We start from the raw sequence: 21548 nt of genomic DNA, 5'->3' as shown, positions 1-21548 counted from the left end.
TGAACTCAGCAATTCATGACAACTTGTGCTGGCACCCTCAGCCACCCTAAGCAGGTCAACAGTACAGAGTATGTTCAGAGAAGAGACAGACAGAAAGATAACTCAGAAGGGTATCTTTCTCTTCACTGTGATTTCCCCTCTGCCCAGTTCCTGGGAGCATAACATACATTTTGTAGATCATAGGTGGCAGGGAAAAATGGCACAGACCACTCCCTATCCTTCACTGTACGTTTGCCCATGTTTGTTCATTTGCCCCTTCTCTATCTCCTCTGGTCCAAGAGGCTTTTTTCATGGCAGCTGATAGCTGCTTTGACTCATTTTTTTATGACCTACACAGCTTGTTTTTTGGTGGTTTTTTTGTTTGTTTTGGGTTTTTTATTTTGGGTTTTTTATTTGTTTGTTTTGGGGTGTGTTTTTTTTGTTTTGTTTTGTTTTCTTTTGTTTTTTTAAGATGAGGATGGGGCTATTTCTACACTGTGTCTGGATTTGAGAAGCTATTTGTAAAAGAAGGGACAGTTGAACTCACACGCAAGTGAACTGAGACCCCAGTGCGCGTGAGGGCATAACCTGGGCTTCTTAATTGTGGGAGCCCAAAGGAAGAGGAGAGAACTCTGAAGTTATTGGTTGACTAAATAAATAATCTATGCCTATTATATTCCTTCAAGCTTTCTGAAGTGGCTATGTAAAGTAGCAAAAGTGCCACATAAAATTTAAATCCATGTAGATTAGCCGGTTGCCAAATGTCACAATAGCAAATCAACTCTGATATCTAAAGCACAGAATCTAGAGACTGACCATCCCACTGAGCTGCACAGGACCATGCAAAACTACATGTAGATGAGCTGAGTCCAGAAGTTTGGTCCATTGGGCATTATTCTCTCAGCTGCACAAAGCACTTTCTGTCCTCCTTTCATTGATACTATACTGAAAAGGGGTTTGTGTGTTGAGATTTTCAGGCAAAAGTTTTCTGCCAGTTCTGCTGGTGTCACTGGAGTGACATGACTTATTAAAGCACTATAGCTGTCTGTAAAATTTGGCACAAAGAAGATACATGTACTGGCCGATGTACTGCTTTTCAAGCAAAAAACAAAAACAAAACAAAACAAAAAAGAAAAATTAAAAAACCAAACAACAACAAAAATCCAACAAAGCCAAAAGTACAAAAAACAAACCAGCAGGGTTAGTAAGGTTAGGACATAATGAAATTTAAGTCTTTTATTTCTGACAGAATGATTTGCTTGTAAGCACAATGTTGCCAACATGTGATTTTAGCAAGGTGTTAAATGATTTTAAGGAAATCAATCTCCTTCTACTTCCTTTCTATGGGAACATAAACTTACTGAAATTGTTGCACTTTTAAAGCATAAATCATAGTGAAAAATAAACTGATAAGAAACACATTTGTTATCTAATTTCAGGCTTTTATTTTTTCCAGTCTAATATTCTCCTAATGACTAATCAGTCTGATAACTTTTAGGGATAGAATTTGCTATTTTGGGCTATTCCCCTAGATGAAAGTTATTTCTATAGCAGTTATTCTTAGAAGCATTTATGGAAGAAAGGGAGCGAGTGAAGCACCAGTAGAGCAGTGACTCACCACAGCACTACTAATTACCAACCAAAAAAAAGTCTTTTGCTTTGCAAATCAGAAAATCAGATGCATTTAAATAAAAAGCTATATATTTGAGAACCAAGCACTACTCATGGTCTTTTGATATTAAAACTATGTGGGATGGATGCACAACCAAAAACTGTGACTGACAAACATCTGAAATTACTCCTTTCGAGATTTATATTTCTCCACATCTTTTACTTGCCAACCCAATTTCCCATTGCTCTTGCCTCTTTCTTTATCATCCCTACAACATCTGCTTGGCTTTGATTTTTTCATCTTCTGTTGTTCCACAGCTTGAAATATGTTAAGTAAAAGGCAGCTAAAGGGACTGCTAGCAGCCTGCAAAAATTTCAATTTCTAGGTCTCTGGCTAGGATCCAGGCAGGTCAGTAGCAACTGAAAGTGATTACCACCTCATGCCTGCTTCCTGACCTCAGTGACATTTATTGCTGGACTGGCCACAGCAGTAATCTCAGCAGGAATCACCCACTCTGTGCTGAAATCAAGCCATCGTCTCCCCTGCAGAGTCACGGTTGTGGCAGGGCTATCTCCAAGAAGCCACAGAAACAGACACCTTCATCTTCCTCTTCCTTTTACATATATTAAAATAGCTCATTGTTCTTATTTTCCAGCTTATACAGAGGTAGCATGAGATCTAAGACTGTGCAGAGCTGTGGCTGTGCTTAAATATTCTGCAGATGACTTAACAATAAGCATTACTCTATGTAACTGAATAAACTAAATAAGTATGGGTATAAAGCTCAGAGTTTATTGAGGTGACACATGTTATCTTTCCCTCCAGGCAATTGGTTTGCTTGGTGTGTCCAGCAAGAGAGAGAGAAGGAAAAGTCTCCATGTCTCATGCTGCAGCCTGATTATAGCTGTTTCCAGGAGAGCTGAAGAGCTGTTTTCCACTTTCTTCCTCTCTTCCCATGTTATGATCTGTCAAGACCAGGAACTTGACAGATTTGTCCTTTGCTCTTCACATATCTAAATTAGAAACAGAAACATTTTCCTTCCTTCCTTCCTTCCTTCCTTCCTTCCTTCCTTCCTTCCTTCCTTCCTTCCTTCCTTCCTTCCTTCCTTCCTTCCTTCCTTCCTTCCTTCCTTCCTTCCTTCCTTCCTTCCTTCCTTCCTTCCTTCCTTCCTTCCTTCCTTCCTTCCTTCCTTCCTTCCTTCCTTCCTTCCTTCCTTCCTTCCTTCCTTCCTTCCTTCCTTCCTTCCTTCCTTCCTTCCTTCCTTCCTTCCTTCCTTCCTTCCTTCCTTCCTTCCTTCCTTCCTTCCTTCCTTCCTTCCTTCCTTCCTTCCTTCCTTCCTTCCTTCCTTCCTTCCTTCCTTCCTTCCTTCCTTCCTTCCTTCCTTCCTTCCTTCCTTCCTTCCTTCCTTCCTTCCTTCCTTCCTTCCTTCCTTCCTTCCTTCCTTCCTTCCTTCCTTCCTTCCTTCCTTCCTTCCTCCCTCCCTCCCTCCCTCCCTTCCTCCCTCCCTCCCTCCCTCCCTCCCTCCCTCCCTTCCTCTTGGGACTACTTGTGAATATTTTTTGTAATGCAAAAACAAATGCCTCACCCCCTCAGAGAATTTACACTAGCATTAGAAAATGAAGTTTTCTATTTCAGAGGACTGTACTGTCAGATTTCCATTAATGCTTTACCCTCTTCAACATTTATGAGAAATCTACCTTTCTTTTTCTTTTTTATTTTTTATTCCCCCAAGAAATCCCAGTTACCAATATGAGAATTTGGCCCTCTTTATTTCACTTTATTCAGAAAAGGACATGAAAACATGATCTCTGTAGCTAAAAACAATCAAAGGGGAAGCAAATTTAAAAAATATGCCTTTCCTTAAGGGAAAAAAAAATAGCAATCCATAGTTCAAACTACATCAGGGATGTTTGCAGCCTGCCTCGACATTTTGTGGAGCTTGGATAGCCAATATAATTTATATCAGATTAACCATGATTTAAAGGTCTTTCTATTTAAACACACAAATCACAATTGAGCAGACTTTTATTTTCAGAATAATGTCATCTAAGTCATCTTGGTTAAATTTTTCCTATTCATTGTCTTCAGATGTTAACTTTTTAATAAATATTTAATTAATTTGCTTACAGATAGTTCCTCTAAAGGACTGAGTCACAAACATTCAAATTCAGCTATCTAAATCTGAATTTCCAGTGCTGGAAAACTTTGGCTCATTGTGGTGTAGCCTCAAAGACAGGAGATGACATTTATCAGTTGACATCACTGAGGGAACCTGTTCCTGACCTGGGTGTGGGAGTGACATACTGGCTACAGGCAAGACACATCACAGCCCTGCTCTGGGTGATGCTCTGATGGGTAATGATTCTGCAGCTTTGAGTCACAGAAACACACTCAGGGCTCAGGCCCCATCTCATACTCCTTGACAGCAGGTCCAAAGAGAGGAGGATGAGTCTACTTAAAAAGGGAAGGAATAGCTCATGCCGCCAATTAAAAGCCAGGATAAATGATTTCCTTTGTACTTTCATCCAGCTGACAGGCCAAAATGAGCAGATCTGTTCCTCTGCTGTGATGGCTCTTCATTTCCCAAGGCTCCTGCAGAAGAGACACACTTCCAAACTTGAGTCAACTAATACAGGCACTGAGGTCCTCTACATATTCACTGGGGAACAATTCAAAGTGCATGAGTAAGGAATATCTTGAATAAATGAAGCTCTTTAGCATGAACGCAGACATAATGGGTCAGTCTAAAGAGCCAGCTAAGTCACCACTCTGCCTTTGACAAAGCCAACAGCAGATGCTTGGGGAAGAGCAGAAGAGCAGGACATTCATATCTAAATTTTCTTCCTCACTTAGTTTTTCACCTACCAGTAGTTATATATCACGTGGACTTCCTAATGTGTCCATGGTTTGTATAAATTTAAAGATACTCATCTGCATGTCTCTCTTTGAACCCAGGTAAATATTCAGTGTCTTCAATATCTAAGGGCAGGATTTATAAAGTTTAACTATGTGAGAACTTTCAAGGGAGATCACTGTGAAACCGTGACACTGCTGTCTGCAGAAGCAAACTTGAGAGGCATGAGTGAAACTGGGAACCAGAGGACAGTGCAAGCACAGCACCATTTTTCTAGCCCTTTTCCTACCTCTGAGATGCCCTCACAGCTTTTTGCTGCATAAAAGGCATGCTGAGTGCAATGTGAAAATGTATCTGAGTTGGATGTGTAGAAAGTCCCAAGCTGATGAAGTGCATAGATCAGATGCCACATACGGGCCATGAAGTTTTTTGATGTGACCAGCTTAAGGACGTTTCTTATCATACCTGTTATCATCAGACAAAAATAGTTGTCAGAAATCCAAACTAAGCTTGCACAGGGCATAAGGAATGAAGAAATAGGGTTGGTGATACCATTTAACTATTAACAATCTACTAGGCAATTTGGCATCTTTCCATAGATTATACTATTTCTCTCCTTAAAATTGTAAATAAATATGTGCAAAAAATTCTAAAGTGTAAGCTCAATTTTAGGTCACATATGCCCAATGATCAATTTTTTATCAATTTCTTGCCTTACACAAAAAATCTGAATTCAGCTTGCCATAAAATGTCAACAACAAATTCCATTGGTTGCAGCACCTTGTGCTATGACTGAGGTTGTTGCAGTGTGCATGAATTCAGCATGAAGGGAACTTGTTATCTACTACTTGTTATAACTACTGCTATCTACTACTTCTGAATCATTGAATCAGAAGTTTTTTAGGCTGGAAAGGATTTTTAAGATCATCAAGTCCAAGTGTTACTCTCACCAAATCTACCACTAAATCAGTTTTCACAGATACAGTATAATTAGCTTGTGGAAAGTATGATACCAATTACAGGTTATAGAAAAGCTTTCGTAACTCTTTGAACCTTGTCAGGATAAGCACTCACTGTAGTTACTCTAGTTTTTAAAAATTGTCACTCCTAAGAATATGTTTCTCGTTCTGCTTCTGCTACAAAAAAATTATCCAGTAATGGATTGCAGAGATCTTTTAGACAGGATACACTAAAGCTACAAAAAAATGTGCAATTGGAGGAGAGCTTCAGTGGGCTATGAAAAGGCATGCACTCAAGAAGAAACAACATTTTGATGTGAAAGAACATAACCTAAATGAGGTGTAGACTGGACTGTCTTGAGCCATGAGCAGGGCAGGCCAACTGCTTAGGGTAGGAGATTGCTGGGATGTTGATTATGCCAGTAAATTTTGCTTCTGCCAAAGGCTTGTGCTTCAGACCTGTTGATATCTGAGTTAGTTTTGCATGCTGAGGAAGAGGTTGAAATATGGATTATGCCAAGATACATAATTTTATATCACTAGCTCAGGCAAAATTAAATGAGGCAGGCTCTTGCCCTGAGTCCTTACCCCTCTTCATGGAATCACAGACTTGCTGAGGTTGGAAATGACCTCTGGAAGTCATCTGGCCCAACCTTCTTCCTCAAGCAGGGTGACCTAGAGCAAGTTACTGAGGACTGTGTCCAAATGTCTTTTGGCTGTCTCCAGGGAGGCAGACTCCACATCCTCCCTGGATAACATATTCCGGTGTTGGGTGACTCTTGCAGTAAAATAAAGGGTTTCCTCATGTTCAGACATCAGGAAACACCTCCTGTGTTTCAGTTTCTGCCCACTGCCACTTTCGTTCCACAAAGAAATTGTACAGGCCTGGTCTGGTCTTGTCCATTCAGTTTTGAGGTGGTTAATTCAAAACTGCCTGCATGGCCATAAGCTGACTTGGTAGCCCATTGTCAGGAGCTAGCTCCAGCCTTTAAGTTGCTTCAAGACTGCAAACTTGAACTACACAATAAAAAAAATGGTGCATACAAATTCAAGTGACTATCATCAGATCCAGACAAATGTCACTGTATTTTTTCTTCATCTAGCTAGCTGGTTTCTGAGAAAACTCCTACAGACTATAAAGGGCAAGCAAAAGCCATTTGACTTATATCCAGTCTACAAAATTGTTTTTATCCTATTTTTCAAGACCTCGTTTATATCTGATTAGCTAATATCACCCAAGAGCCAGGCCATTTGTTTAATAATAACTGCTTCCAAAACATTTCTGTTAGTATCATCTAGAAAAACTGATGTCAGCTCTATAATGAAACAAAGGGTTATTATCATTCACAGAGCTGTGTAACAACATTTAATGCTGGGATTGACACTTGTTATGCAGCTTATGCAAATGAAATTTCCTTTTGTTTCTACATCAACAGCTTAAAAAAACCCTCAATTCTAATAATATTCAAACATGTAAAAGTACAGATGGAATTTTCTTACCTTTGCCTTTACAAAATTAATTAAAAGATCAAAAAAGATTTGATCTTTATCCCATAAATTCCAAGGAGCCACAATAAGTAACTAATTCACAGTTCTTAACTGAGATTTTACAATACCAGTGCACAAAATAAACTAGGTATACCAAAGTGTGATTTGCTCCTTAAATCTATCTGTATGGACTGCAACAATTCCTCCATATATTTAGGAATTAATTCAGAATGTTGTAAGTTAAAAGGAGAAAAGGAGCTTATCCTTTTTTTGTATCAGACTTGCTGAACAACAGGCTTGATGCTATTTTTTTTCTTCTATCCTGCCTTTATGTACTCTCAATTGATTTGCTTAATACTTGAGATGGAGTAAAACTCTGTGTATCTGGACAGGACTTCGAGGAAGAGACCACATGGCTGCACTGTGCCTGGAGGAAACCTACAATGATATCTTGGTTTGTATCCAACATCATCTCTGTCCTGCCTTGAGCGCAAGGCTGCACCTTCCCTTTGCAGGGTACAGACCCATTTCTCCTGGCAGGTCTCTGTGGGGAGGTTGAGCCAACACTCAGGGTTGTGATGTCTGTGAGGAAATAGCCCACCAGAAGAATCACAAGTCTGTAACAGTCCCATCCAATGCAGAAGCCAGAACTTGGCCCAGTCAAGGCAATTAAGACACACAACTGTATTTAAAGTAACTTTCGTAGTTATTGACTTCCAGACGGATACATTGGTACTTTCTGCCTATCAGTTTAGATAACAAGCTCAAACTACCCAGTGCATCTCATTAGATGCTATAGGCAAGTTTGATTGCATCTCAGCTAATTATTTCAGATTTAGTGTTTTTCTAACACTGAGGTGGACATTCAACTTTTTTCCCTCCCCCTCCCCTCAATTAGAATAGATATAGTGAAAGAAGGTATAATAACCCCAGAAATAATTGGATTTTGCATCAGCCTGTGACAAGCTGTCTAACACACATTCATACAGTCCACTCTGCTTTTACAAGCTAAAGTCACAGATTGCAATTTATTGCTGCATCTTGAGGTTGAAATTAGAAAGAGTATTAATGTTGGAAGGAAAATATATTAGCAGAAACATGTGCTGGATCTGAGAGATCTGCCTTTTGGCTGAGATCAATAACCAGAAAGCCCAAGGCTGATCTTTATAGAATATGGAGTGAATGCCTAGGAGAATGGATAATAAGTGCTGCCCAGAGATTTCATTCCCTTCCCACAACCATGTGAAAAATGTAGCCACTGGGTCCCACAAAATTATAGGCTTCACTCTGATGAAAGCTTCAGTTTGCTTTTATTTAACTAGCAATAAAAATTTTGGAGAACTAAAACTGTTGAAAACAGTTGAAAGCTGCTGTTGTAGCCTTCAGCTTATAGGCGTAACATGGCTTGTGCCTACTGAATGGGGTAGTGTTGCAGGGACCTTTTTTCCCTGAGCTGTTTGTATGGCACCTAACAGTGGCTGGTTCCCAATATCCAAAGAGGACAGCAGCAGATTCTGAGGTGTGCCAGTTAAGTAACTATAATTCACAGTGATATCTGCCACGGTAAGGCTCCACAACTCTCGGAACAACAAACAAAGCTGATATGACCATGTGGATCCTCCAGTGCTAGCTCTGGTGAGTAGGTATATATTTTCTCTCCCTTGTAAACAGGCTGAAGGCAAGGAAATCAGTCATTACCTATGGGTTTTCTTGCTGGGAGATCCTAGAGGATGAACTCAAGGAATTGTTTCTCTTTCTTGAGGACTGTGGCCTGCTGAGCTCAAAGCCTTCATGTCCTCATGCCAATGGAAGGCAGTAGGATGTGTGTGACCTGCCACAGCTCCAGAAGGCAACTTGTCTGTTAGCAAGATTGAGCATTGTTAAGACCTGTGATGTATTCATTTGGATGCATCTCTACCACTGGGGAAAAAAACCCCAACCAACCAAACAAAAAAAACAACAAAAAAATCCCCAACAGATCTACACTGAGGGGTGTCTGCACACATGCTTAAACAGAAGGACACTAGATTGGATTTCTGATGTTGACCACAACACAGCCACCCATTTCTGTCAGCTAGACACTGTATTTTCACAACATGCTCTGTGTTACACATGAGTGTAGCTCACTATGAAATGGCAGAGAATGTGCACCTGAGGGATGTGCATTATTTATGACCTGTAAAACAGAAGGGACTTGCTAGACATGCACATTCAGTAACTGGTCATTGAAGGCAAGAATTTCTCCTTTAGTCATGTCCAAGTGCTAGTCTGTATACTTTCTGCTGTACAGACTTTGCCACAGCTCTTAACAAGTAGAAAATAAACAACTGTAAATGCATTAGAAAAATGGAGAGGTGTCCTTGACACTGTGGGAAGCCTCACAGAGGGCATTCACACACCATACTCCATTTATTACTTATGATTTGTTTATGCTTTGCCATGTAATGTATCCAGAGAGAGAAAACAGATCATGTTCTAGTAGGTCAAATAAAATAAGGAATATGCGTACAACCTGACCTACCCATGCTCTTGGAGCACTCTGTGAGACAAAATTAGCAAGTGACAAAATGAGTGATAGGATAGTTCAGAGGAATAGGTAAGAGGTAACATCCTCACAGGAGCAGGCCACTCATGATTCAAAGTGATACATACACATGTGCTTGATACTGTTTGTACAAACTGTGAATGAGGATGATGTACAATTTGCGGTGGGCACTGGTGAATGAGGGGGAAAAAACCAAACCTCACTTTGTTTAAGCATGGAGGCAGATCTGTTAGCTGAGCTTGTTAGAGAGACCAGCCCTGATGATCCTGTTATAACCACAGAGAACAGGTTCTTTCCTGGGAAACATAGCTAACTTCTGGCATGCACATTCCCTCCATGACACCTCAACATAAAAGGGATCCTGTGGAAAAGGTTTTCTGAGAGATGACAGATGACTACGGATCTTGATCTGAATTGCTGAATTCATGGTGACTTAAGCCTGATATCTGATGTCTCATCACATTCATGGAAGCACCCTGAAAACCTCTGTACATCCTGTGTGAATGCAGTGCCTGGCACTGCTGCCTGCTGGCACATCCCAGGAAAGGTGCCACAGCTGACCCAGGAGCAAAGCACGCTTTCACGGTCTGTAAATCGGGGTCACTACAGCAGTCTCTCCCAGTCAGCATGCAAGCAGAGGGGAAAATGAGAAGGATATTACATCTCCTGTAACATATTAGGATCCAAAACCCCCAGGCTGAGAATTTTTATCAAGCACACAATTTATTTAAAAGATAAATATATACAGTGAAACAAACAAAAATGGTGAAGTACATCCTAGTAAAAAACAGGTCAAGATTTAGGACTCTAGAAGTCCTAAGAAATTATTTCAGCCCTTTCTCTTCAATCATATGCAGTTTTGCAGTTCTTAAAAAAAAAAGAGAGAAAGAAAATACTTCCAAAACTTAGTGTTTATTTGGAAACAAAACAATTATTTTAGTGAATAATATATGTGCATAGCAAGATGTGGCTTGGGAGCTGACTGAAGCCTGAAAAAGCTGAGCCCCTATAAGGTCCTGCAGTTGTGAAAGATCCTGTCTTTTCAGGACCCAATTCTCTCACTGTCTTGTATATCTAGGTATGTAAGACTTTCTAGGTTTTTTTCAGCATCTCAGTGACAAGTTCTAATGATGTATAAAAGAACAATACCACTGCCTACAAAACAACTAGTGAGTGCTAGGTTGTGCTATTTCATTATTATTTCACTGAAACATTGTCAATAAAGCCCAGCAAATGCAAACCTTAACAACAGCAAGAAATTAAGGTCCTCCTGAAAAAGACTCAGCTACAGGAGAAAAATAATAAGTGCATTCACTATGAAGTGACTTTATTTCTATACAAATAGTAGTGACATAGAAAATGCATTAGTAACCTTCAAGTTATATTTCTTTTATATACAAGTGCTGGATTTTAGATCAAAGCAAAATTGTTTCTGATTTAGTTGTTGACTTTTTAAAAAAAAATTCTTGAGTGCTTTTTAGTGGAAGTGCACTAACATTGATATTTTCCCTAGCAGAGATGAGTAGCACGGCTAAGTGGATAACAAATGCTTTGCTCTGTATTAGAACTGTAAGTAGCAGTTAATTTACAGGCTTTCAGAAAAAGTAGGGCAAAAAAAAATGGAAGTTAATACTTTTTTTTTTTAATTTTGCCACAGCGCAGTTTTAATTTTTCTGCCCATCTGGGATTTTGCTCTATTTTGAATCAGAGCTGTGCAAATCAACATGAACTCTTTTATAACTTTTTAATTGTTCTACCTATACACATGCAAAATGGATGAAAAGAAATGGAGTGATCAGTGTTAATTACATTACAATTACTCTTACATGTTATATGATTTTTAACAATTATACAGATAATTATCAGGAAATTCATGTGCACTTAAGAAATAATTTTTCATTTAAAAATTATTGTTAACTAGAATATATTCTGTGATTTTCTTAATCTAAGATTAACTTTTATTATTTCCCTTAATTTCTAATAAGCCCTCCAGTTTTGGGAAAATACCAATTTGCAGCACTATTTAGTTGGGGAGCACACAGTATTACTTTTAATTCTAGTACATTACAAGGCAATCACTAAAATTATGTAGAATCAATGAATACTGAAGCCTACAAATATTGGTAGGTCTTGTTATCTTTAGGTCTTGATTTGTACCAATATGAAAAAGAATAAATGCTATTGAGATGAGATTATATCAATGACTTGAGCAACCTGGTCAAGTGGGAGGCATCCCTGCCCAAGGGCAAAGGGGATGGGACTAATTGATCTTTAAGCTCCCCTCCACCCCTCAACATTCTGTGATTCGATGTTCTGTGATTTTACAATCTATGGGTGTGGTCTATCAAGTTTGAAAGGCATCAGTGCCTATCAATAGGTATCAAAATTGTTCCATATCAGTGGCTGTGAATTTCAGGTGTTGGCTCTCTAATGGTCTCGAATCCTACTGATATCAAAGGATTTCTTAAGACCAATAGACTAGATTCTTCTCAAGACAGATGGTTATCAAATGCAATAAAAGGAGTTTCATTGAAATGTATGTGTTCTACTAAAATTAAATTTACTTGAAGTAAATATGACATGGTAACATCCTTTGCAAAATATCAGCTGATGGTGATTTGAAGATGACTCAAAAGCACAAATACAGATATATTGCATGGATTCACACAGTTCCTGTAAGCAAGAGAGTCTTTGTGGTGAACCAAAGACTGTTTTGATAACTGCGCCAAGACTTCAGTTTACACATACTGCAGTCAGATGTGATCTGCCTACTCTACTTAGCTTATTTGAAGAAATTTAGAAATATTTAGAAATTTACAGGTAATGGTGGATCTCCTTTCTAGAGGAGGAAAGATGTCTCATCTTTTAGTTTAAAACTGTTATTCCTTGTCCTATCACTGTCTACCCATATAAAATGCCCCTTCCCCTCTTTTAAAAGCTCACTTACTGGGCGGCCAAAATGAGGTCTCCCTGCTGCCTTCTCTTCTCCATCTCTCTCAGCCTGCCTTCATAGGAGAGGCACTCCAGCCCTCAGAACACCTTTGTCACACTCCTCTGGACATAACAGATCCTCATTTTTCTTGTGCCAAGCACCCCAGAGCTGGATGTGGCACTCCTGGTGGGGTATCACAAGGGCAGAGTAGGGGGGGAATCACCCCCCTCAGCCTGCTGACCAAGCTGCTTTGATCCAACCCAGGATGCTGTTGGCCATCTGCTCTATGAGCACACACTTTTGGCTGATGTTCAGCTTTTCACCCACCAGGACACCCAGGCTCTTCTCTGCAGGGATGCTCTCAGTGAGTTCTTCTCCCAGTCCACGCTTACTCTGACCCAGCTACAACCTTGCACTTGGATTTATTGAACTTCCTGAGCTTTTCATGGGCCCACTCCTCAAGGCTGGTGCTTCTACTCCAGACTTTTAGAATTGCAGTGGAATAAGGGAAGGTAACTGACTCTTCAAAATAAACACACACAACAGATCATGTCTATGCAACAAAAACATCAGCCATAAGAACAAAGAGACTAATTTTCAAAGGCACTAACAGACATATTTTTTTTTAAAGCTTCTATCATACATCATTTTCATGGGTCAGCCAAGGAAAATGTGAAAGAAGAAACATATTTCCCTCTCTGAAGTCAAAGCAGTAAGAGAGAGGAAATGAGAGAAGAAAGGATTAGAGGCTTCTTCAAAGTAAATGGTATCTGTGAAGAGCCTAGGACTGAAAAATAGTCATGCAATAGAACATATTTGAAAAAAATATGCTCTTAAAAACAAATATAATATTTAAGAACCATATTTTCATTCTTCGCCACTAATGACAACATAAAAAAAGTTTGAAGGATAGACTGATGATGCAAGGCAAAAAAGAATCTAAGGATTAAAAGGTAAAGAAATAAAAAGTTATTTTTATTTCTTTTATATATGTCTGCTGTAGGAGTCAGCTTTTTCAGAAACAAACCAATATAAATAACCCCGAAAATTATTTTTGCTGTTAAAGCAAGTTCTTCCTAGTGTTTAAAAAAATTTGTGGACAAATCCTTAAATAATGTCAGTTGTGTTTTTCTGTTTCATCTTTTTTTCTAGCTAAAGTTATTCATGGATAAATACTGGGTTTGCTAGTTTATTCATTTTGTAAATCTTGAAAGAACATGCTTTAGTTGCTTGTAAACCACTTCCTTTTGGTTAAAGTCCCAGATTGATAAATACATTTCCTGAACTTGAGATGACTAAAAAAAAATAGAGCATCAGTGCCTTAATCTTGATCTACTGTGTGCCTGAGGAAGAAAATTGCCTCAATTGAATATCAATGGCAAAACTCCATTGACTTCAACAAGCCAAGATTCAGTCCCTGTTCTTTGTAATTTTGCTGATATGAAAATTCAAATATCTTCTCATACAAGGCCAAGCTCAGAAAATCATGACTTTTTGAACATCAAATAAGAGAGGGGGACAATCATTTTTTTCTAACTAAGTAAGTACTTAGAAGTGGAATCAATGTTTTCATTCTTCCTGGCACTTGCCTTTCATTCTTATCTAAAAGTAGTTTTCTTCTATCACTCTCAATATTTTTGTCTCCTGTGCACCAGGCTGCAAATCCATACTGAGCCTTAGCTCTCAAGGTTATTGTCTCAAATGTGGTCAAGCTCAGCAGTGACTCTGCACTGTCACCATCTCACAGCTGCTTGGGGTCTGTAGGAAACACCCAGTGGGGTCAGTGAGGTCCTGGCCAGATGCTGACCAATACAAAAGGTATGAGCAGGAATTACATTAACAACTGTATAAGTTTCCAGGTGGCAAAGGACTGAGGGAGCTGCAGCTGACAGAATTACGCAGGCACCTCTTGAGTAGCCCCTTTGGCCAGTAACGTGGTCCACTGGTGAATCTAGTATGAAACCTTGTAGTGAACCAACACAAACTGATGAAGGGCTTTATTGTCCCAGGATGCCAGCCTAGCACCTTTCACATCCACTAGAAACACAGCGAGCTGCACACAAAGAAAGGGCTTCAGCTCTCAGGCAGAGCATTGTTTTACTTTACAGTGTGGCCAGGGGGTGTCAGCTCTGAACTCTCAGGCCCTGGGGTAAACTAAGTGAAAAACTCATTTTAGAAAGCAGCATGTTAAGATAATAAAAATAATTTTTAAATCTTTCCCCTGAGCTCTGGAGCAGCCTTCCTGGCTAATGGATGGCTGCACAGCTGCCTGGCAAAAATTATGAGCTCTCCCACTTTCGTGTGGGCAAACTGGGAGAGGTACTGCAGACCGATCTGAAAGATGCTGAGAAGACTTCTATAATTATGCAACTGTTTTTCCTCAGTTTTCTTTGTTGTCTCAAACAACTTCTGAATGATTTTTCAAGTAAATTTCACACTACTCTTCAGACAACTCATTCAGCTCATTTGGCTTTATTTATTCATTCTTTGCTAGCAGACGTGTCAGAAATGAACAACTCAATACAAATAGCAAAACAAATACACAAAATGAAATTTCAAAGGTAAGGAGAAATAAAAGAAAGAATTTATTGTGTTTTCTTGATTCCCACTGGAAAACCCAGAGGAAAGTGGACAGTCCTGTCTCAGGATGATGGCTCAAAGAGGGATTCTCATGGTAGAGTGAGTTCTTAATTTCTGAAGTTTGCCATCCACCTGCCTGGGCACACATCTGAAGACATCACTACCTGGTAATTTCATTCAACATTCCACTTCTGTGATTCATCTAAATTTCATAGTGTAATAAACCTTCCCTAGACACATTAGCGCCACTAGATTAGAATATTTTACATTTACATTTGTTATCTTGGGGAGAGCATTAGTATTTTCTAGTCAATGTAATTTACATGAATGCAAGATAACTTTCAGTGTGAAATACTCACACCGAATGTATTTGGAGGTAATAATAGCTATGAACTTTACTTATTTGTTATCTCCTAGAGGCAGATTACACTTTCTATTAATAAGAATAATCCACAATCCTGAGATTGTGCTTCAACACAATACCTTTGATAAACATTACCCAAGTGCCAATTTTCTTTGTCTCTGTAAGCAGGTAGGTCAACACTGATGCTGTAACACTGCAATCTATAAAATCTCTGCTCCCCATGCTTCATCCCTGCAGAGAGCTGGCTGCTGGCTATCCTTCATTTACCTACCCAAGGAACAGGAGCAGTTGCTTAGGCTAATTAAATCTCTGCACCTAGGACTAATGCTTACTATGCCTAGTTGGATGGAAATATTACCACAGATTGCATCAGACTCGCAAAAAAAAAATAAAAAAAGACAAAAAAACCACAAGAACCCATACCAAACAAAAACACTCATAGATATAAGAAAAGTCTGAATAAAACTCAGCACTCCCTCTTTCACAGAATCTTCCTTTTGGTTTCTCCCACTTCTTTTCTGATGTCCGTGGTCCTCCCAAACTCATCTCCTGAATGCCTGTTTGGATCTGCTCCAACTCTTATCTTGGACCTTCCACTGGTACCACTTCTGTTACTGAGGAGGCCAGTGCTGTCCAGGTACTGTCTTCTTTTCATCAGCTGAGGCTCTCTTTGCTATGCCAGGGTGTGAAGTGACTCTTCTGCATTTTATACTCAGAGATCTGTAAGCTCCACCAACTTACATTTTGTCAAAGTCATTTTGAACCAAAGGTCCCAGAGGAGACACTGAAGATGCAAATGCTTCTGTCAATCCTATAGGGCTCAGGTGTTTCAGCCAGATAATTGTCATGGGCAAGTCAGTGGGTGTTGGTCTGATTCCCAAGGGATTCCACGAATGGGCAGGGATCAAAGGGAGCTCCCTGGCCTACCCAAGCAGAGCCAAGACCCTCAGAGCTGCATTAAATGACAATAAAGGGATTCAGCTGTGGAAAAAAATCCTGTGCAACTGCAGTCATTGGGTTTTACCTCTGTCTGGGGAATGGGGGCTAAGGAGAGGAAGGGATCACACACTACTTTTAAGATGCCTGTAAAATCCAATTAGGGAAAGCAAAACCCACAGTTTACCTATGGGAACTTTCTTAAAGGGCTCACAAACTTGCAAAAGCACCAGTACTGCTGGACTGCACCTCTCTGGGACACAAGCTCATCATTTTATTTATTTATAATGGTAAAGGAGTCAAGGTGTGCCTCTCCTGGGGATGATGTTTTTATTAGAGCCCTTGAGTATGTGACTACTTCCCTATTTGCTTTGCAAGCCATGATGCAATATTTTCTTCCTATTTTTTAGCTATTTTATTACTATCTTTCAAAGGAAGAAAAAGACACAAATTATCCAAGCACTTAGACATCTTTAGATGTTACAGTTCAATAGCAGTTTACTGCCATTTTGGTAAATTGTGCACAGCAGCAAGCCACAATTAAATGAAATCTTCATTCTTAATGTCTATATGTCTCTAAGATAAGAGTGCAGTTTTATTCTCTTAGAATACTCTATATCTTTATTAAATGCACATGTCATTACAACATAAAATGACTGGCTCCTCAAGCAGACTCTGAAAGATGGCTGCATTTATTTTGCTCTCTGCCTCAGATGACAACCAGAAATGCCTAGAGCAAGATTCTCTTTCTGGTAAATACTGAGCAAACTGGTACATTTCTCTGTTTGCAGATCTATCCCATGCATCCCACAGATAAGGGATGGGGAGCAGGGCAGGAATAAAAAATACACAAGGGGGAAAAAAGTGCAAATCAATAAAACCTCAACAGTACTCTTCTCACCCCACTTCTTGAAAAACCCACTTGCTTCAAACTGTATCCATAAATGCAGTAAAATTCTTCATGCTTAAATATCCATGTTATTTCTAGTCCATCAGACTTAGCAGCATCATTTCAAAGAGATGGAGACACTTAATAGGAAAGAGCTGATCCTCCACCTCATGCTGTCATGACCATGCTGGACAAACTGGGACAAAAACACCGTGGAAGAGGTGCTTGTCTGTTTGCCGTCCCTGTCTTGTGTGAACAGGGAGCTGTGTAGAGAAAATCTACTCCAACATCTGCTCCCAAATTCTGCCTTTTGTGTGTGCCTGTCTGAGCAGTAATTTAAGCTTCAGCAGATACTGGCTGACCTCCGGCTGAAGCTGGATACTGCACTTTCCTTCCCACAGGGATAGACATCCCTTCAGGAGTCTGCTACTAGCAGCCAGGTGAGAAGGAGAGCCCAGCTGAATGCAGAGCTGACCAACAACACCTTTTTATCACAGATATCCACCACTGGGGCATGCAGAGGAGTATGCAACAAGAAACAGAGGCCTGAGATTTGCCTCTCCAAAACAATTCTTACCTGAGAGCAGTTCAAGAGTCTTCTTTTCTCTTGATGCTTTCCTGTAAGGCCTGAGCAGGAGCAGGCTCGGAGCAGGGCAAAATGCACATAAGCTCCATATGTATTCCTCCTTTTTTTTTTCCTTCCCCAGCTTATATTCCTATACTGCTAAAAAAACCCCAAAAGCAACTAACCAGAAAACCATAACAAACAACCAAACAACCCCAAAACATACAACAATGAACACCCCAAAAGAAAAAAAAAAGAAAAAAAAAAGAAAAAAAAAAGATAAAAAGTCCCTCAAAATGAACAGAAAGACCCCAAACAACACCCAAAAATCAAACCACCTCTCCTCAAAAATTTCCCAGCAGAATTTTATTGTTTCCCCAGGGAAATATCAAAGTAGATACCCAGTCTTGAGAGATCCTGAGTTCCTTCTGCAAGGTGCAGGGCAACATCGACCACAGCGGGCAGTCACAGGGTGAGGGGTGATGACTGGTGTATTTAAGACCTTCAAGTGTAGGGTCCATCCCAAGGAAGCAACACTGTGGCAAGCTCAGGTGTTTGGAGGAGCTCAGGATTTAGAGCTGAGATAGACAACGCAAGTACCACTGTTCCCACACTGACAGTTTGGTGTAATGGATTTAGCTGCCACGAGCAGCTGCTGGGTGGTGTGGTGTTCTGCAAAGTAAGGAGCTCCTGACAAAAAGGCATAATTTTCACACAAACTGGAAAAATGAAGAGTTGCCTCCCAGATAGCTCTAGCTGACTATAGGGAACACCAAAGTGAGCAGCCTATTTATTATATTGCATCTGACATTACAAGAGCCCGTGTAATGTAATTATCCATAAAAGTCCCAACAGTCTGCCAATTGTTCCTCATAGGTACACTTGTTTTTAAGACAGCTTCTTAGACATCCATTACTTACAGATTCCTGCCTGCCTTTATCTGTTCTGTAAACATTATTTTGCCATGAATAACTGAATGTAAAATTTTGAAACTACACAAAATCTACTGGTTTGAAAATATAGATGTACTTTTATTTTTATAATTTAAAAAAATATATGTTTAGATAGGATACTTGATGTATCCTCATTGTTATCCTGGTATGGAAAATTTCATTTGCAGGCAGTGGGCCTTACTCTGGACCCAGAGAAACATGGGGGCCTGGCTTTATTCTACTGACCTCTGTAGCTTTCCTGAGGAGTATAAGGAGCTGTGTTTTTGCAAGAAAAGAGGGATCTTGCCCCACAAGATTTGTTAATACACCTTCTTAGGGTTCAAGCACTCTAATTCACCGAAGAAGACCATCACTCTTAGAAGATTAAGACAAGGAAGAGGAGCAACAGACTGAGACAGTTAAGACCCAAAATGGCCCCCATTTAAAGAAGCTTTGGATGGTGAGGATATTTTGAAATTAATGAGTCACCTGGTTTTGGTTTATGCTATTTCAGACTGGCTTTTCTTCATTTTATGAATTAAAAGATACCACTTCTACTTCCTCCGTGTCATTTCCCACTTCTCTTTGTTCAGGTCCTACTCCCCCCTCAGTGTGCTGCCTTTTGTGGATCTAATTCTTACACAAGAAAGACTTTACATCTCATAAGAAGCCTACATATTTAAATTGGAGTTATGATTCATTTTGGGCCACTGATAACTATAAAGTATTCCTAAAATTGCACTATACTGCAACTGGTACCTAGAGTTGTCCTTATGAGACCCACTTGATAAGAGCTATGTGCTAACTCATCCAGCTGCCCCACATCCAAAACTGGACTTTTGAGATGCATAGGCCTTGGTATGTATTAACAGTGTCAGAAGTCATAGAATCATAGAATGGTTTGGGCTGGAAAGGACCTCAAAGATCATCAAGTTCCAATTCCCCTGCCATGAGCAGGGACACCTTCCACTAGACCAAGAACCCATCCAGCTGGCTTAGTCGATCTTTGAATTCATTCTCTGCTTTCCAATTATGCTTCTTCTTTTAAAAAATTTATAAAGAGGGGACTCAGATGTTTTTTGCCTCACATATTGTCATGCCCTTGTAAACCACTCCTGCTGTGAGAGCTGTGCTTTCCTGCTGTAGGAGGAGATTGGATAAGGTTACTTTCTGAACACAGTATTGGCACCAGCAAAGCCCCCTTTGGACTGGAAGAAAGTACAGCAAAACAAAAAGATATTGAGGGAGGAAATCTCCCAGCAGCAAATATGGGACATAAAGCATACTATTTCATAAGATATATGCTTCTTTTGGTGTGCTGTGTCCTAATCCCTACAAGTGTTCTATAAATGGAATGATAGCTAAACATGAGCAAATCTTAAGAATAACTCAACTGTTTCAGAATCTCATTATATTTTTAACTTGATTTCAGTCTCGTTCAAACGCCATTCCAAAAAAGCCAATTCAAGGCTGCAGGCAGCCTTGAAAAACACTTAAAAACAGAAGAACATAGAAGATACATAACAAAAAATTGATCCAAAAGGCAACATTTCATCCATCCATTTTATCCTCAAGCATTTCAGAGGCAGTTCTGTCTAGTGCATGGGAAACCATAAACTCAAGAGCAGGGCTTGACTCAGCCACCTGGCAATGCCTTCCCCTAGCCTACTCTATTTCAGACTCTCCAACACAGGCTGATAACCTTCAGGGGCTGGTACTGCCTATTTTCATGTACCTGCTCTCTGTCCATAGGTCCATTCCTAATGAATATGGGTGTATGCACCATTTTTCCCTATAAGACCTCTTATTTCTCACAGCAACGGAAAAGAGGAGCCAATATAAGAACAGAGGAAATGTGAGATCCAAGAGGCATCCAGAAGAGTTACAGGAGGGGTAGAAGCTAATGTCACAAAGCCATAAGGTTATGGGAAATAATTTTTAACTAGTTTTCTGTAATTTGTTATGTAATTACAGAAAACAAGGCTATAGGGAACAAAATTTCCAGGAAGAGACAGAAAAATAGAAATGCCATTCCAGGAGGCACACTGGTGATGATTAGCAGCTGAAAGTTGTTAATCTGCTAGATGACAGTAAGAAACAAATTAAGTAAGAAGAAATCTATATGCAGATAATCTGCCTAATTTGGGAGATTACCAATCTGGCATCTTTTAAAGATCTACTGTTTTGAGCAACCCATATGTTTTATTTCACTAGGCTTTCTATTTTCCAGGTTCTGTCAGGGGATGCCTATTTTTTCACTTAGTTTGTGTTCTGAGAAATTCCCCATGTCAAAAGTCCCTGAAGTTTATAATTAACCACAACAGAGCTCATGCACTTGAAAATGGATGAAGCTGAAAGAAGAGGCATAGCCACAGAGAGAAAAATATTGTACTGAAGGCTGTTAACAGGGAAAAATGCTGTCACTGTGAATATCTGCCTGTATAAAAGCAATGTTCAGCAGGGATCCCTGCCTGGTGTCCCTTAGGCTTTGCAGGTAAGCTGTGTGAAAAGCCAACTTGAAGGGGCAGCTCTATCTTCTCCTGCCAAGGCCAGGAAATGCTGTTATAAAATCTAGTATTCTTCCTGGAATATTTATTAGGAGTTTGGAAAGATTGATTTGACCACTGAGGATAGATATGTGAGCATCTGCTGTAATGGCAGCAAAAAGAATTAGACTCATCAGGAATAGTAATTCATAATGATAGCGGCGGTGTTTGCTCTTTGAATATAAAGAATCTTCTAGGCCCTTCAATCAAAGTATAACTAACACTACTACACACAGGAAAAGCCTCCTTTTTTTTTTTTTTTTTTTTTTTTTTTTACAGCAAGAATTGCAGTCAGAAAAGGGCCCAAACCTGTGAGCCACTGAGCACAGGCGTGAGTGGATGATTGTTAATTGAGGTGGTTCCTTT

General features: G+C 39.7%; 1 long non-coding RNA gene across 1 annotated transcript in view; it reads left to right on the top strand.

Moving 5' to 3' along the window:
• LOC135297387 (uncharacterized) overlaps nucleotides 1-2546 on the top strand; it is a 31103-nt gene extending 28557 nt beyond the window's left edge. The window contains exon 5 of the long non-coding RNA XR_010359399.1: nucleotides 2417-2546. This is a non-coding gene — a long non-coding RNA (uncharacterized LOC135297387). The remainder of the gene's footprint in view (nucleotides 1-2416) is intronic.
• The last annotated feature ends 19002 nt before the right edge of the window (nucleotides 2547-21548 follow it).

Source organism: Passer domesticus, chromosome 3 (assembly GCF_036417665.1).
Source record: "Passer domesticus isolate bPasDom1 chromosome 3, bPasDom1.hap1, whole genome shotgun sequence".
NCBI lineage: Eukaryota > Metazoa > Chordata > Aves > Passeriformes > Passeridae > Passer > Passer domesticus.
The sequence above is the reverse complement of the archived record's forward strand: the minus strand, read 5'-3'. Positions and strand labels throughout refer to the sequence as shown.